Here is a 6,011-nt window from a genome sequence, read left to right as displayed (position 1 = left end):
ATTTCTTGCAATCTTCCCACCCATTCTTTAACTGTGGTGCACTTTCTACCATCCTCTTACATTCAAACCATGGCTCTCAGCTCTGCTAACATGCTGCCTGTATAGAAGGAAAGAATTATAAGCCTTGCCAACTGTTCACAGCCCACACTTAATCAGTAATTCCAAAGTAACACCTGGTAAGTTAGAAATAAATCAAAACTGCCACCAAAAATCAGTGTGATTTCAAAGAAAAAATCAGACCAGCCATTATCAAGTAGTTCACAGCACAAATCCACTGCAGTGATAAGTGATGAAGACCCATCAACACATCTCATTGCCCCAGCTAAGCCAGCACCTGACAGGTAACTCACAGACAAGGCAGCTCATCCTCTGAACCCCTGATGGGTTCTAATCAACGTATTCAGCACAATTATGTTCATAAAAAGTAGCTATAATTTCATTTCTGCACCCAAAAAGCTGGCTAGCTGTGCTTCTCTCACCAGTTTTTAGCTGTTTTTCCCAGCTGTATCATTCTCCCCCAGCTTTTCCATCCTGCCTCACACGTGGGCACTCACACTCCTGGCCCACTTGGCTGCACCAACATTTAACATATGGACAGGCTGCTCCCATGCCAGGCACCAGCTGAACCTATCAAGCTTTTCTTCCAGTTTTCCAGCTTATTGGCCACTCAACCTGTTATTTTTCATGCAAGGGTCTGAATTTAATTGTTCAAAAATGACTAGACACTGATCACAATGACAGCTTACACCAAAAGCACAATTTAGAAATGCACCTACTTTTCCTGAAAGAGTCTTTCTGCAATTGCCTTCAGAGGATTTTGTTCCCCACAGTTGAGGAAAAAAAAAAAGCAAAACAAAGCACCCCCCCCAAAAAAAAACCTGGCACATGTAAGTACTTCCAAGGATGCAAAAGTCAAATCAGTCCACAACAGAAACAGCAGTCTTTTGAGTTTTGGTTCCAATCCCACACTGCAACAATTCTCTAAGAGTCCCAGGGTTGAAATATTATGTCAGAGCCTGAGGAAAACATCATCACAACCCAAGTAACTAAACCTATAAAGGACAAATGGCATTTGTGATGCCAATGAGCAAACTGGAGGAAAGGCAGGTCAGGGAGGTCCCTCCCCTGAGCTTCCTCCTCCCTCTGTAGGAGCTGGTCAGCTCTCTCCCCTTAGGGAATCTCTGGGCAGAGAGATCCTACCACAACAGCAGTTTAAAGTAGAACAACATGTTTTGATTTGAGATAATTAACGATTTTTTGTCTGAACACACAGTTAGGAATCCCATTAATGTTTGTGAGGTGATGTTAACTCCTCTCTGCTGAGCTTCTATAAACAAACTTAAAAGAATATAAACGCCCTCACTGGAAACCCACTTAGAACCCTCAAAAATGAAGCAGTGGAGCCCTCAAGAATGGGTGCTATTAGCACAGTCCCATTTCTGTGCTCCCACAGGTGAACAGCCAGCACCATCTCAACAGAGCAGAAACTACATGATGCTTTAAACCTCCAGAAATAAAGGGGATTGGACTGAGTGACCTTTAATGGTCCCTTCCAATCCAAACCAATCCATGATTCTGTGAATAACCAATCTGGCAGCATCTGCCCAGAAGCCCTGAAAGCCCTCCAGTCAATGCACAGGAGAGATGATGCTGTGCCCAAGACAGGGAGCTCCTCATGACCCTGTTATGAGCTACAAAACAGAGCCAATAATTAGGTCCTTGATGCCACCACGGTCTAGCACGTGCCTGAGACTTGTCAGTGTTTCCTCAAGTTGAAGACAGCACATGAACTGTTTATGTTGCTAATGCTGTTTTGACAGCAGCAACAAGAACCAGCCCCAAATGCTCTTAGGTGCCTTTTCCATCATGAATAGGGAGCTCACTTATCCCTCAAATCAACACTTTACTACTCCATGAATAGGAATTACTTGAAAGTACTGCTGCAATTGCCTCCACTGCAACCACTCGGGCTGACAGTGATTAGATAATTCAAACAGCAACTCAGGATCTGATGTGCTGAGAGAGAACAGTAATAGCTGTCATTTACATAACACCTAAAACTTACCAAGTTTTCCCCTTGAGATCTTCTGAAAAAGTCTAACTTGGGATTTGGGTATCAAAAATTAGCATCTACTCCCTGTGGTCTCTCCTGAAAATTCCAGATTCTTACAGAGCAGGTGACAAAGCAAAACTTGAGGGAAATAATGTGACTGTTTATGAAGTGCAATACCCCAAATCCAGGGAGGTGATCCAATATCCATGTCCGAGGTCAGGCCAAGACAGCTCTATTTTTGGCTCTAAAGATCATCTGCTATAAATCATTACCACAACTGAAGTCAAAGGAGTGACTTCGAAGGAATGATGCAACCTGAGTATCTGGATTCCTGCCCCTCATTCCCAGGTTCCTTCTGGTGCTGGAAAGACACCATGCAGGAAAGGAGCTACTGACCTCAGCTGGAACTGGTCAGCATGGAATCATGGAATGGTTTGGTTGGAAAGGGCCTTAAAGACCATCCAGTTCCACCCCCACCATGGGCAGGGACACCTTCCACTAGACCAGGTTGATCAGAGCTCTGTCCAGCCTGGCCTTGGACACTTCCAGGGGTGGCATCTGGCTGAGTAAAGTGGAAAAATTCTTCTGGCTTTCTGGGCTTCATGGTTCAGTTGGGGTTTGAGAATATTCTCATGCAAAGAGGGAAACTGAAACCAGAGTCTTGCTGTCCTACGTGATGACCCAAACCCTGGAGTGTCCTGGAAACTGGGGTGGGGACGGAGACCTGTCAGTCCTCACCACCTCCCATCTGAGCAAGATCACCAGGAGCTGGATTTCTGAATGCCTAAAATGTCCTTCTTTTTACATGAAGCACAAATTATTCTGGCCAAGAAACAAAACATTTGAATTTAGATACTAAAATCTGCATTTCAGCCCAAAGCAAGTTTACCTCATCCCTCAGTAGTTTTGTTCAGGAACCAATCTAAAAAAGTATCTGGAAATAGCCAAATATTTAGAAATTGGATGGGGGGAGGCTACTTTTCAGATTTTGAGGCAGGGGGTTTAAAACTGTCTGTTTTTAAAAACTAAGATATGTGGCTTCCACCACATTAGGGCAAAGCAAACCTATTTTACTTCAGAACCAAACAATCCCTTTTATTTGTTTTTTAAGAGGGATCTAGAGGTCAGAAACAGCAGCACAAAGTCTCATCTGGCAAATTTCTCCTCTGTGAACAAGTGAACCTTCAGGGAAAGCTGCCCTGCTTTATTCCTGTGTTGTGTTTTTCTGCACTTTGCCCTAAAACAAAGAATTCCAATGAGCTGCATTTACAGGGACACTGAACTTGCTGTCAAATAAAAAACAACTTTGCTTTTTTAAAAGCAGTCGCTGCAAGTTCTCTCATGCAGCTTGGGATGCCTTCCAGAAACACTGGGTTATTGCCAGGAACTTTTTTGTGACTCTGATGAGTTCTAGAAACAGATAATCCAGTAAAGGCACAGTACAACAGTTTAAGAAATTTTTCAGTCTCTTCTGAACTTGTGGGTTTTTTGTAGTAAAAGAATACTGCACTTTACCCAAGGCTGGTAGGAAGCTCATGCACTGAAGGACCTCAGTTGCACATGCAAAATTATTTGAGTGTTTTGTTGGACTTTCAGGGAGTCTCCAGTGGGCTGGAGCTCCAGGTACAAGGTCCTTCCAACAGGGAGTTGCTCACACAGGCAACCAGCCAACATATGCCAAAGGTTTGGGTCTTAATTCTTCTATTTTAAAAATGCCTTAATATCTCACTTCTGAGTCAAAAGTTAAAAGAGCCCTGAAATAGAACTTTCAATTGAAAGGAAATCTGTGAGGAGACTGGATCTGGAATTTTGCTTTGCTTCTAGAAAAATGAAAGAGTGCCAACAAAGGCAGATTGCAGCTCATATATTTAATTATATTCCCCCCTCAGACACATTTGAAGCAGCAGATCTCCATCAGGGAGCTGTTTCCTCACAAAAACCTGGAGTACTGCTTTCTAGTAAAGAGGTCTAGGAATCAACAGGTATGATGCTGAATGGGACTGTGCAGTCCTAGGGAAGACCCCACAATCTTTCCACGAGTTCACAAACTAGAGCTACTTAATCTGAATCTATTTCTTCCATAAGACTATGACTTTTCTCTGTTTTTCCAGCCCAGTTTTGCTCCATACCCACTTCATCCCCATATTGACAGCAGAGTTCAGCTGTATTTCATTCTGACAAAAACACAATGTAAGTCTAAAACTGAAACTATTAGAAGTAGACAGATCACTAGAAAGAATCACATGCCTACCTTGTACTGAGTTGTGTTCAGCAGGACTTACACAATGCATGTAGACTGGATCACTGGCTTTGTAAAATCAGCAGCAAAATTGTCCAAGTGTTGTCTGTAAAGATATCTCTGCACTTGGCAACAAGACAATTTCCCTTTCCCTGAATACCCATTTAATGTGTGTTATGAGTAAGCAATATTGCATTATTCATTGTGATCAGCTTATAATGGCTACATAAATCAAGGTTGGTCTACATCAAGCTGTTCTCTTCTCCAGGGCACTAAAGAAAATCATCTAGATTTCTCCTTCCCCCAAGAAACACATTTGTGGAGAGATAAAGCTCACTCCTTCCCCTCATTCAGTCTTCACAAACAATATTTTCCACTAGGAAGTCATCCACAGCTGCTAATAGGGAATGAGGCTGTAATCTTGTCTCTCTGATAACATTCAGAATGTTCACAATGCACAATATTGCTTAGTATTGCAAAGTTTTCTCACCAAGTTATAAAATCCAGCTTTGGGACTGGCCAGAACTTGCTATAAGCCCAGAGCACAAAAAAAAAAAAATGCCTGGCAGATCTTTATGAATCTATACACCTTTCACTCTTGTTAATGCAGGTCAAAACAGATGCCTGCTGCTCTCAAATATGAGGCATTTTAATCAGCCTTTCTTCTTCAAAAACTCTTCCCTCCCACCTGGAATTGCATCAACCAGAAGTGGGATTTTTGTTAGAAGCCTAAGGCTTAGAACTCAAAGCCATTCCACCAACCTTGGTTTAAAACACCAAACAGCTGGATGGGAGCCTACAGATGCATTCCCACTTGGCACACTGCTTAGAAGGCAACTTTGTTCTAAATCTTCACTTATTTATTTTTTTTTTTTTTTTAGTCCTTCATGATTACATGAGATTCACTCCACAGACAAGATTTACTGCCAAAATATCCTCAAGAGAGGGAAGTCTGTGTGCTGTGATCTGAGGCACATTGTCCAAGCCACGCAGGGTGCTGAGGAGCAGCATCTCAGCACAGCGAGCAGAACAGCTCACCCAGGATTATCTGACAGCTCAGTAATGGAGCCTGGGCTTTATTTCGTGTCCATGCTGTGCCCTCTGACAAGGGACAGTGACAGGGAAACACAAGCAGCATTGTACAGGTTTTGCTTGTAACTGGTACACATTAGTCACTGGTTCAGACAAAAGGGGGAAAAACGCTCAGCAAAACTGCTGCTGGCATCTTGGGCAGATCTGAGAATGGAAAAGAAAGACAAGAAGGAATTTGCTGATATATTCCAGCCTGCTGGAGGATTATTCACTATAAAAAATAATTTTAAAGGGAGCTTATGAGAACCCTTTAGAGTGAATCAGTGCAACTGTCAATACTGCAGTTTAGAAGCAATGCACCCCTTCAAATTGCTGATGCACTCAGCAGCTGGAGGGCTGGAGTTCAGAGACATCTTAATTACAGATCCTGGCCAGGTGATGAATCACTTTACCAGTGAAATCTCTCTGATACACAATCTTTTTTCGAGTGCTTTGGAAGGACTCTATGGTTCAGTCCAGGCAGGGCAGGGGAGACAACTGCAAACAGCCCTGTGGACTTCCAGGGGCAGGGAACGGGCTCCAGGAACACGGGACACCTGGGAGGTTGGTACCTGGAACTGGGCACTGAGAGCTGCTGAAGAAACATGTCTTTAGGACAACAGGGCTTGGATTTAGACCTGGCTTATC

The sequence above is a fragment of the Manacus vitellinus genome, unplaced genomic scaffold (assembly GCF_001715985.3).
Source record: "Manacus vitellinus isolate BGI_N305 unplaced genomic scaffold, ASM171598v3 scaffold_26_pilon, whole genome shotgun sequence".
Classification (NCBI taxonomy): Eukaryota; Metazoa; Chordata; class Aves; order Passeriformes; family Pipridae; genus Manacus; species Manacus vitellinus.
Note: the sequence above shows the minus strand (reverse complement) of the source record.